This window comes from Vulpes vulpes, chromosome 8 (genome assembly GCF_048418805.1).
Source record: "Vulpes vulpes isolate BD-2025 chromosome 8, VulVul3, whole genome shotgun sequence".
Classification (NCBI taxonomy): Eukaryota; Metazoa; Chordata; class Mammalia; order Carnivora; family Canidae; genus Vulpes; species Vulpes vulpes.
The window spans coordinates 8,011,762-8,024,623 of NC_132787.1; the positions used below are offsets into that span (position 1 = coordinate 8,011,762).

General features: G+C 38.7%; 1 long non-coding RNA gene across 1 annotated transcript in view; it reads left to right on the top strand.

The window, feature by feature from the left end:
- LOC140599881 (uncharacterized) overlaps positions 1-12,862 on the top strand; it is a 35,999-nt gene that overhangs the window by 13,553 nt on the left and 9,584 nt on the right. Inside the window, exon 3 of the long non-coding RNA XR_012002882.1 lies at positions 11,665-11,715. This is a non-coding gene — a long non-coding RNA (uncharacterized lncRNA). The remainder of the gene's footprint in view (positions 1-11,664; positions 11,716-12,862) is intronic.

The window sequence follows — 12,862 nt, forward strand, 5'->3', positions numbered from 1 at the left end:
GCTCTCTCACTTCCTAGGCCGACCTAGATTTAGTCATTCCTGGCTCTACCACTTTCTGCCTACGCAACCCTGTATGAGTCTTGAACCTCTGTGAGCCTCAGCCTCCCTCTCCTCACTTGTTAAATTAGAGTGATGAGACCCACCTCACCACCTCAGGAGGCTACTGCAAAAACACTGCAAAACAAAGCACAGGTGGTTACTACTATGGACACTAGCAAACAATAGTTAAGGTAATAAGAGAAAATGACGGGAATTGATTTCCAGACTGTTTTCTCGGACACTTTGTTTTCAAATGTTTGATTATGCAATACTGTGCTATTTTCCAGGCAAGGTCTTTTGGGTTGAGTATCAATGAATCATTTCCTTCATATTCAGATGAAAGATATGCCTGGGTAACTCAGGTTCCCACCCTGCTTTATCTTAACGATCCATACATTGCAGGTAAGCAAACAATTAGTATTGTTAAGAATTTCACTTATAAGAGTCTAAGATTCCCTCTCTACAGATATTTCCAGCATAAAAGAAAAGGACTATTGTATTGGGCCATTGACCTACTGACTCTTGGTCTACAATGACAAGCTCTATGCCAGCAAAGAGAGAGACAAGAGAACCAAATCCAGAGTTTTCAACTTTCCTTGTTAACTAAATTTTCTTTTTTTTTTTTAAGATTTTATTTATTTATTCATGAGAGACAGAGAGAGAGAAGCAGAGACACACACACAGGCAGAGGGAGAAGCAGGCTCCATGCAGGGAGCCTGACATGGGACTCGATCCCAGGTCTTCAGGATCACACCCTGGGCTGAAGGCAGCACTAAACCGCTGAGCCACCCAGGCTGCCCTAAATTCAGTTTTCAAATTAAATTCTATGTGGATCTACAACATAAAAAACAGACAATAAAACTAATATTTTATTAGAATATTTTATCATTTCAAAATTGATACATGTGTTTAATGTAAGATTAATAAACTGAGAACAGTGAGTTTTAAGGAACACAAAAAAATTGAAATTATAGGCTATTCATGGTAGTGATACAGATCTTAACCTCTGTATCAAAATATCTCATTTTGTTGTTTTGTTTTCACTAAAGTGAGATAAGCCTGATTCACAAGATTGCATAGGAGAACAGTTTTTGTTAGCTGGTTGTTTTGTTTTGCTTTTTGTGGTTGACTGTAGATTTGGTTGTTTTGTTGGTGTTCATATTTTTTTTTAAAGATTTTATTTATTTATTCAGGACAGACATGGGGGGTGGTGAGAAGCAGAGACACAGGCAGAGAGAGAAGCAAGCTCCATGCAGGGAGCCTGACGTGGGACTCGATCCCGGGTCTCCAGGATCATACCCCAGACTGAAGGCGGCGCCAAACCACTGGGCCATCAGGGCTGCCGTGTGTTCATATTTAATAGCATATATTGCTTTTCAGTTAAGCAGTTTGCCAAGAGAGACTTTGTTAGAAACTATGCACATAAGTTAACCGAACCATACAACTTAACATCATCAATAATTTAATATTGTTCTGAAGGTATGTGCAAGTAAGTGACTCCTTAGCTGGAGAATTCAAGAGAATCAGCTGAACAACTATTACAAACAATGAAAAAATCAATAAAGAAACATAATATGGAAAAACAATAGTCTTCATACATATAAACAGTAACCAGGAAACATAATAGAAGGAATCATTACCCAAAAAATTAATAAAAAGATAAAAATTCCTCAAGATAAACTTAATAGTCATTTTTTAAAAGACTAAAACAAGGGTTAAAAGTAAATAAATAAATAATAAATAAATAAATAAATAAATAAATAAATAAATAACAAGGGTTGCCTGGGTGGCTCAGTCAGTTGAGCATTTGACTCTTGGTTTTGGATCAGGTCATGATCTCCCCGTTACGGGATGAGCTCTGGGAGTCAAGTTCCATGTTGGGGCTCCACGCTCAGCACTGAGTCTCCTTGAGATTCTCATTCCCTTCCCCTCTATTCCCTCTCCCCAAATAAAAAACAAATAAAATCCTTTTTTTAAAAAAAGACTAAAACAAAAATATCATGGTTTTTTTGGTTTTAAAGGCTCATCATCTTAAGATGTCAATTCTTTCAAAGTGAACTTATAAATATTGTGCATTCCACGCTCAAAATTACTAGTGGGATTTTTTTTTTCAATCTAGACAAGTTGATTTTAAGGTTCTGATATAAAACTAAGTCAGCAGTAAGAGCCAGGAAAAAGCACTTAGGGAAAAATAAAAAGAAGAATTAGGAAGGACTGATCATACCAATTATTAAAGAGTGAAAGAAGAAAGGGAGGGAAGGATGCAAGGTGAAAATGTAAGCCTGTATAATTGCTTGTGTCTGCACTGAATATCTCAGAAGAAATTGGCTATATTGGTTGGTTCTGTAGGTGTCTTTTGCTCCATTTTAAAATTTTGCATCATATGCATGTATTATCCATCTAAAAATTAAAAAGATAAAATAATTTTAATAGGTAGATGTTAATTGGATAAAGATAATACTTTTCTGTTCTATCAAACTAAAGAAAGCATATCAATTACATTTAAATGTCTGGAATTCACTTGTGTATAGTAGGCTTACAATCTTAATCAGAGATTAGTTATACCTCTGTAATAAAAAATAGCTTATAATGTGGTATATTTTGAAAATTTCATCTTAGAATCTAGGACAGTTGAGGCTTCCAAAAGCCTTAGCACTCAGAATAGCCACTTAAAAAAAGGAAAAAGAAAAAGAAAGAAAAGTACCTGTTTCTATAACGGCTGCCTAGGAGATACATTAAAATACAATTTTTAATACAAATACATTACTTTTCTCCTTTCCACCTCACTAGTACACAAATTTTATAGACTTAATGGAATAAATGAGAAATTATCTTATGATTAACTACTTCTTTGTCTTGAATTTCAGCAGAACTTCAATGATACTAGGAGGCATAAAATCTGTTAAAACCCTTAATATTGTCCCTGCACACAAGAAATACTTGTGGAATAAACACTAGCTACTAAAGATACTTGGTGAGTTGTCTTTTGAGATTCTAATGCCATTAAATGCCATTAAAACTATGCTAATTGGGATTTTTTTCAGGTGTATTTTTTTTTTTTAAGATTTTATTTATTTATTCATGAGAAACACAGAGAGGAGAGAGAGAGAGAGGCAGAGACACAGGCAGAGGGAGAAGCAGGCTCCATGCAGGGAGGCTGACGTGGAACTCCATCCTGGGTCTCTAGGATCAGGCCCTGGGCTGAAGGCGGCGCTAAACAAGCCACTCGGGCCGCCTGGTGTAATTGATATTTTTAAACTCAATTTTGAAAAAGTTGAAATCATAGAATTAGTACCAAAATAGTATCAATACAAAAGTAACCAGGAAAGAAAACAAAGCCCATATTTTCCAATAAATATAGCAAAAATATTCTAGTTGTTCTCCTATGATCATTTGGTCATTCAAGATCCTTGAAATGTATTATTATAAAAAGACACATCATTCCTTGAAGTATTAGAATAGTAGGAGCAAAAGTCTGAACACAACCTAAATATCTATCAGTAGAGAACCAATTTTGAACAAATTCTAGTATCTTTATGGAATGGAACACTATGTAGCTATATAAAAGAATAAATTAGGGATCCCTGGGTGGCGCAGCGGTTTAGCGCCTGCCTTTGGCCCAGGGCGCGATCCTGGAGCCCCGGGATCGAATCCCACGTCAGGCTCCCAGTGCATGGAGCCTGCTTCTCCCACTGCCTGTGTCTCTGCCTCTCTCTCTCTCTGTGTGACTATCATAAATAAATAAAAATTAAAAAAAAAAAGAATAAATTAGGTTTCTATATGCCAGTGTGGAACAAACAAGATATTCTGTTAACTTTGTTAAAAGCACAAAACTGAACAAGGCGGCCTGGGTTCTCAAGTCACTGCATAAAACTGCACACAGTTCAAACGTCCCTCCAAGATCCCTTGGAGCAATGCCAGTTTGGAGGCTCACAAACCCTCTCTCCGTAAATCCACAAACCCTCTCTTGGTAAATCCTGCATTGAGCTGGCATTCCTTTGGCACCGAAAGACATTTCAGTTCTTCAGTTACACATTAGATGAAGCTGAATTCCCTTTAGGGGCCATGCTGTGTGATAAATACAGTCTTTAAAAGCTAGCCGCTCTTCAGCCACAAAGAAAGAAATTCCTGCAATATGCAACAACATGGATGAATCTTGAGGGCATTACACTAAGTACAATAAGCCGGTTACAGAGGGACAAATGCTGCATGATTCCAGTTATATGAGGTCTCTAAAGTAGTCAAATTCATAGAAGTAGAAAGTGGTGGTTGCCAGGGGCAGCAAGGAGGAGAAAGGAAGAGCCGCTAATCACCAGGTATAAAGTTTCAGTGGTGCAAGAGGAGGAAGTTCTAGAGATGTGCTGTACAACACTGCACCTGTAGTTAACAATATTGTACTGTGCACTTTAAAATCTGTTGAGATGGTAGATCTCGTGTGTTCTTACCACAGTGAAATAGAAATAAAAAGTGAGCCTCACCCTCGGCTCAGGCTATGCACACTCTGAGGGTAAGCCCAGCTGAAGGAACAGGAGGTTGGGGTGTCAGTCTCCTGCCCACTCGCTGAGTGAAATGGCAGGTGTGGTCACCAGCACTGATTCTCTCCTGATTTGGTTCCTTTGTTTTGTTTCTTTTACTATTAATATGTTTGTTGCCTACTATATACAATTGATTTTTTTTCACTTCAGATATTTGCAGTTGATCTAATAAATCAGGTTCACTTATAGCGAACCTCCTCTGTAAAATTCTCCCACTTGTATAAAATAATTAAAGGACACATATCCACATATGTACTACCTGTACATGAACTATCTAGAGGGATCAAGAAACTGGAAATGCAGGTTACTTTTGCCAAGAACAGAGGACCTGAATAACTGGAGTCAGGATACTGTTTTGGTATATTGTGTATTGTTTGAATGTTTTACCATGTATAGCACTGTATTTTAAAAAAAAACCTACAAATAAAATACTATGTTTAAAAATGTACACAATATGTAAAGGTTTAAAATTATTTAAGATTTAAGCATAGGCTGAATAACTATTTACCTCCTGCTAATAACTACATACTCCTCTACCCCAGTTCTTAGCTTTCAGGGGGCTCATGGAATTTTTGGAAATTTGATAAAAACTAAAGCCCTCCTCCCAGTACAATACAGATAGATCCATACACATAAATCCATGAGGTCCATTAACTCTAAATGCATAGCTATTATACCACAACATCCACCTGGGATTCTTGCCAAAAATGTTTAACCTGAATCTATTCATGAAGAAATAATTAGATAAATCCAACATATGGGACATTCTTCAAGGTAACCAGCCTAAATTCTTCGAAGATTCAATGTCATGAAACAAATAAAAACAAAATATAAATTCAAAGAGGTGAAAAGACACAACTAAATGGAATGTGGGAACGGTGATCAAATCACGAATTGGGGAGGGAAAAAAATCTGTAAAAGACATATTTAGGACAACTGGGGAAATTTACATATGGATTCTATATTGGATGATATAGAATCATTGTGTATCTCAAGGGTGTGATCATGCCTCTTAAACAGGCAAAATGTCAAGAGCTCTGTAACCTACTTTTGTGGTTCAAAAAATACACAAATAGTGCAAATAAACATGATAGAATGTTAACAATTGATACATCTGTGTAAAGGGTATATTGGTACTCATTGTACTATCTTTCTAAGTCCAAAATTGTTCAATTTAAAAAACTGAAGGAGTGGCACCTGGCTGGTTCAGTCAGTAGAGCATGTGACTCTTGATCTCGGGGTCGTGAATTCAAAGCTTCACATTGGATATAAAAATAAAATAAAATAGGGGCGCCTGGGTGGTTCATTTGGTTAAGTGTCTGCCTCCAGCTCGGGTCGTGATCTTCGGTCCTAGGATCAAGCCTCACTTTGAGCCTCATAACAGGCTCCCAGCTCCCTACTCCCTGCTCAGCGGGGAGTCTGCTTCTCCCTCTCCCTCTGCCCCTCCTCCTGCTCATGCTCTCTCTTGCTCTCAAATAAATAATCTTTAAAATAAGATAAAATTTTAAAAATAAAAATAAACTAAAGGGAAAAGTTCCCTTCAGTCTCTTCTAATACACCACTACCACCAAATTTTTCCTGCCCTCCTAACTTACCCTTTGGCTTTCCATTTCTGCTTGTCAAAATGGATTGTTAGTGCTGTTCAAGAAATCTAGTACTTGATTCATTTCTTCCAAAAGTAATATGAAGTACAATGTCTCAACCTGAGCCCATACTTCCTTTGCCTTTGTCTCTCCTGGCTCACCTGTGAGCTTGGTGTAGTCAAGAACTTGCTCTTGGCATCTTCATAACCTGTGTTGAAGCACAGTAAGGGAAGGCAACAAACGTGAACTGAGCTGAGCCTCTGGACCAGTTCATGGATCTCTAGCACATCCTTTGTTAACCCTTTAGGAAAGTGACTAACAGATTTCATGAGAAGAAGGAAAAAATGCTGAAACCAAATAATTAAAATGAAATTCTAGGGTTACCCCTTCTATGAGGATGCATAAAGAGAGCCATGCTTACGGTAGCTTTGCACTACCTTAGTAAGAATATGGAAATACAAAGCATGCCTGAAGTAGAATAAAGTGAAGGTTTCTGCACTGCCATCTGTGCGTGCTGCTGGCTCTATCTGACTTCCACCTGTTAGCTTTTTATTCCTTAATATCGTGCTGACGGCATTTTCAGTGGTGATGGAGCTGCAGAGCCCGTCATTGGCAACATAGCACCATCCTACTTTAGAGCAAATAAAACTATTTCAAGCAAATTGGGAACTAAATGACAGAAAGTGCCACAGATGGAACACACTGGGAACAGGAGGGGAATGCTGCATTGTTCATAGTCCCCACTGCCCAGGAATGGAGTGTCTCCAAAATGCTGGCAGCGGACCCGAAGCTGACTATCACCATGTGTACACAGAACATGCCAACTGAATCGTATTCATCTTTGGGAATAAGAAGAAGCTCCTTTATTCTGTTACAACAGGAATCAAATCTATCCACTGTGATCAGTTTTTCACTCTTTCTTTTTATTTTTTTAGAGAGGGCCTGGGAGAGGAGAAGGACAGATAGAGAGGGAGAGAGAATCTCAAGCAGATTCCATGCTGAGCGCAGAGTCCCATGCAGGGCTCTATCTCACCACCCTGAGATCAAGACCTGAGCTAAAATCAAGAGTCGGATGCTTACCCAACTCCGCCACCCAGTATCCCCCCAAAAAGGGTTTCCTCTTAACTTTACTCATTGCCTGTTATTTTTCCTTCTCCTATACCCTCTCCTCTCTTCAGAGATGTCTCTAGAAAGGAAACACATGGCCCTCAACCAGTCGACATTTAAATTCTGCAGAACCTTCTGAAATATATTTTGTTTACAGTCAGGTTTAAGAGACCCAACAGAGCCTTTATGAAATTCATGATGATTGGTTAAAAACAAAATTAAATTTAAATAAAAGTATTACTAAGAGTATCAGGAAAGGTAAAAAATAGGTCTGAGGACTTTTTCTAGAAGAACCTAAGGCTAACATTAAGTTACCTGGTTTTAGGAAATTGCTTATTCTTTTTACAACCAAGTATTCCTTTATTTCCTGTTCTCCTTTTTTTCTATTAGTCCAGGAAGACATCAGAGGAGAATAAAAGAGGAAAAGGGGTTTAAGAAAACAGAAAATGAAAAGGCCATTTCTTTCCAAGCAGTAATCAGGCCAGAGCCAGTCCACTGAAATTCCTAGATTTAGATCTACCAATGCAGGAGGTCTACTCTGCCTAGCTCTGGACAAAACATGCATAATTGCCCCACACTGGTGTGTGACCTGTTGTGTTACCTGCCTCTAATTATACAGTGGATCCTACCTCTTGCACTTCCTCTCCCAATCACTACTATCAGTTGTTCTGGGCCCGGGAGATCAGATATTCAGATTCACCATCTCCAGCTCCCTGCTAATACCAGAACTCTGGATCTGGCTAAAGGAAGGAAAATGGTGACTCACTTTTCACTGCTGAATAGTTTCAGCCCTGACTTCTTTCTAATTTAAGAGTCCAATAAAACCTAATCTCTTGATTAAGCTTTAAAAAAAAAAAAAATAGGGCAGCCCGGGTGGCTCAGTGGTTTAGTGCCTGCCTTCATCCGAGGGCGTGACCCTGGAGACCCCGGATCGAGTCTCACGTCGGGCTCCCTGCGTGGAGCCTGCTTCTCCCTCCGCCCGTGCCTCTGCCCCTCTCTCTGTCCCCTCTCTGTGTTTTCTCATGAATAAATAATAAAATCTTTTTTAAAAAATAAATATAAATAATAAATAAATAAATAAATAAATAAATAAATAAATAAATAAATAAATGAAGGGTCGCCTGGAGGTGCTCAGTTGGTTAACCAGCATCTGCCTTCAGCTGGTTAACCAGCTCAGGTCTGCCTTCAGCTCAGGTCATGATCCCAGGGTCCTGGGATCAAGCTCCGGGTAAGGCTCCCTGCTCAGCAGTGAGTCTGCTTGTCCCTCTGCCTCTGCACCTTCCCCTGCTCATGTTTTCTCTCTCTCTCTCTCAAATAAGTAAAATCTTTATAAACAAACAAATAAATAAAGATGTTTGTAATAGCAGAGCACACTGGCCCAAGACAGGGGTTAGGAACTAGGAGAAATGATTGGTGATGTAAAATATCTTCCCTATCCTAGCCTCTTTTGTATCTCCAGGTCCTTTCTTCTGCATCTACCTGCCCTCTCCTCCTTTTTTAAAAACTTCATTTTAATTCTAGTATAGTAAACATACACTGTTAGTTTCAGGTGTACAACATAGTGATTCAACAATTCCATACACCAACCACCCAGTGCTCATGTTAAGTGACTCTTAATCCCTTTCACCTAATTCACCCGTTCCCTCCCCCACTCTGGTAACCATCTATTTGTTCTCTATAGTTAAGAATCTGGTTTTTTGTTTGTCAGTATTTCTCCTTTGTTCATTTGTTTTGTTTCTTAAATTCCAAATATGAGCCAAATCATATGGTTTGCCTTCTTTTGACTGACTTATTTTGTTTAGCATTATATTCTCTAGATCCATCCATGTTGTTGCAAATGGTAAGATTTCATTCTTTTTATATGGCTGAATAATATTCATATATATGTGTATCTATCTATCTATCTATCTATACCATATCTTCTTCATCCATTCATCAGTCGATGGACATTTGGGCTGCTTCCATAATTTGGCTATTGTAAACAATGCTACTATAAACATAGGGGTGCATATATCTTTTCAAAATAGTGTTTTTGTTTTCTTTGAGTAAATACTCAGTAGTGTGATTGCTGGAACATAAGGTAGTTCTATTTTTAATTTTTTGAGGAATCTCCATACTGCTTTTCAAATTGGCTGTACCAATTTGCATTCCCACCAACAGTGCTCACAGGTTCCTTTTTCTCTATATCTTCACCAACACTTGTTTCTTGTGTTGCCTTTTTTTAAGCCATCCTGACAGGTGTGAGGTGATAGCTCATTGTGGTTTTGATTTGCATTTCCCTGATGATGAGAGATGTTGAACATCTTTTCATGTCTCTGTTGGCCATCTGTATGTCTTCTTTGGAGAAATATGTTCATGTCTTCTGCCCATTTTTTGATTGGTTTATTTGGTTTTGGGGTGTTGAGTTATATCAATTCTTTACATAATTTGGATACCAACCTTTTATTGAATATGACATTTGCAAATATCTTTTCCAATTCAGTAGGTCATCTTAGTTTTATTGATAGTTTCCTTTGTTGTGCAGGAGCTTTTTATTTTGATGTAGTCCCAAAAATTTAATTTTGCATTTGTTACCCTTGACTCAGGAGACTTATCTAGAAAAATGTTTTGTGTCCACTCCCTTTTTGTCTCTTTCTTTTGACCTCTTTCCCACCCTATGCTGGTGTCAATTAGTGACTGCTAAAGGCACCTGACTTGCTAAACTTACTGTCTCCTGGAGTCAAGACTATAAGCTTCCTTCTCCTTTTCACTCATTTGTCGGTTAGTACACAGCTAGTCCACTAGTTCTACGTGCTCTGATGTTTATTGACAAATGCTCTGTACCAAGTACAAGTGAAGAGAAGAAAGCCCCTTATCCTTGTCTGCAAGAAGCCTGTGCCCAACAGAGGAAAACAAACATATACAAACAACTAAATCTAACACAAAAGAGAATCACAGGGATGCCTGGGTGGCTCATATGTTGAGTGTCTGCCTTCGGCTCAGGGCATGATCCTGGAGTTCCGGGATTGAGTCCCACATCGGGCTCCCTGCATGGAGCCTGCTTCTCCCTCTGCCTGTGTCTCTGCCTCTGTCTGTGTGTCTCTCATGAATAAATAAAGTATTAAAAAAAGAGAGAGAGAATCACAGAGATGAAAATACAGAGGAGAAAGTGATTAAATACTAATGAATAGTAATTTCACCAATCCCTACCCAGATTACACTGTAGAAAAAAAAACTTTTCTAAAAACACTTATAAACAGACAAAAGTGCAAAACAAAGACTTGTTGAATGTCAAAGAAATCTCCAACCTCTCCTCCCAAATTTTTGAAAGGGGTGAGGCATTGCACAGTACAAATGCTTATACTTTACCAGAAAAGGAACTATATAGATAGAAGACCAGGGTAACTTCTTAAAACATTACATCCCACCTGTAGTGACTCTTATTCAAGATTAACATTTATTTCGCCACAAGATGCTACAAATAGCTGCTTAAATTGCGTAGCTCCATGAAGACAAGCAAAGGACCTAGGTCTACACAACATAAGGGGAGGTGGGGGTAGGATATCCGACTGGTAGTTTATTCCCCTTTCCTTCTTTTCCTTATTCAGGGAATTAAGGAAGTTCAAGGAATCTAGGATATTAAGGGAATTAAGGGAGAAAGTGGGCCTGAGTGAGTAACCTAATAAACATTTTCTAGTGTTGGGCAACCATGACATATGGAAAGGGCAACACCACTGGGAGAAGACAGGAATGCAGGGGAGAGAAGGGCCCAGTCAGAGGCAGCATCTGAAGCCCCAGAGGCCCTGACTATAAATAACTGCCTTCCTCCACATCCCCCACGTCTTCCCAAAGTTACAGTTAGATTCCTGGCCAAAGGCTACATCACACTCCTGTGGCTTCCTTTCCCAAAAGGCGACATTCCCTAACCCAGTGTGGTGATGACTGTCAGTGACCTGCAGGGGTTTGGGAGGCCAGTGCCTCCTTATTTGATTCCGGCCTCCCATTTGCCAGCTTTTTGAATCTTCATGCTCCCGCTTCCTCATCTGAAAAATGGGGACAGTGATGATGATGACAACGATAACTAGCCATCATAAAATAGACATTGTGCTAAGTGCTTACATGCATTACTTATGTAATCTTCAGAAAAAAACTATGAGGTGTTACTAATCATTACTATAAATAATTATAATACTTTCTCCTCTACAGATGAAGAAATTGCAATTCTGAGAGGGGTGAATTAACTTACCCAATGTCTGACCTCACTGCTTGAACCCTTGGTCCCTTATCCTATTGTGACAATACCTGTCTAAACGGGATGTTGAAAGGGTTAAGAATGTACACCGATTAATGCTCTTGGCATTATTCTTGGTGCTACTGCTATCGATGGTGATACTGTTTTTGTTGCTTTTCTCTCTTTCCAGATGCTGAGAGTTCTGAAGTCTATTAGGCACAAATTATCAACTTCTCCACTGGTAAGTCTAAATCGATGCCTTGAGGACATTTTTGAGCACCAAGAAACAAAACCAATATACCCATGAGATGTTTCATTATTAAAGTATATCTACTGAGAATAGATGAGAGATCAAGAGGCAAGGAAATGGGATTCGGTACCAGTATTTCAACTTACTACCTACCATGGTCCCCAATGCTTTTATTTTTAAAAAGTTCAGAATGACAAAATATTTGTACACTGTTCTTACACGTTTCACTTCAATTTCCTAAGTTAAAATACGTATCATATACTAATTTTTGACTATCCAACCTGTATTGCTCCATCCTTATCTTCTAATTCACTTTTCATTATCGTGGAATAATTGTGATCAACGTTTAAACTTCTGATGTGCTAACATGCCAGTCAAATTAAATATAACAAGCCTTTGGCATACACCTAGAGACTTCCCTAAGTAAAATAAAATTATTGCATTTCATCACTTCCTTCCTATTGCCAACTGATGTCCCCATGTCTGAAAGGGTCATTTTCAAGGTACATATCTATTTATAATACCGCATTGACTGTCTTCCTTCCTCTGGCACATTGTCGGTGACCTTGACCATTTCAGGACTGATAGAATAGTGCCATCAACATATGTTGATGAACCCCTAGACATCTCGTAAGAGATTTCATAGTTATTAAAAGCAATAAAGAGTGACAAGGACAGTTCTATAATGCAATACTGCCTGTCAAGAGAAAAATGTCACACTTACCGTAAAGTACCCAGAGGCATAATTAGGGGTGGAAAGAGGAGTGATTTCCTGAACACAGTAATGAGGGGCTAGGGTAAAACATGGCAGGAAGGGAAGGTGTCTTCTCTCCAACATGCCTGAGTAGGACCACCGTCCACAACAAAGGGCCATGTAATAGTGGTGACTGCATGTCCAAAATGTGGAGTACCAGTAAATGCCCATGTTAGCAGCACATGAAGAGATGCCAGTAAGAATTTCTGTGTAGAAATAAGATGATCTGAATTGTCTAACTTTTCTTAATGGCATCAATATGAAAACTAAAATAATGAATCCTCCTGGGCACCTTCTAAGAACACTAAAGGAATTTAAACGTCAGATTTCCTGAATGCTCATACACATAAACACAAATCCATACACCCCATAGAGCTATAAATA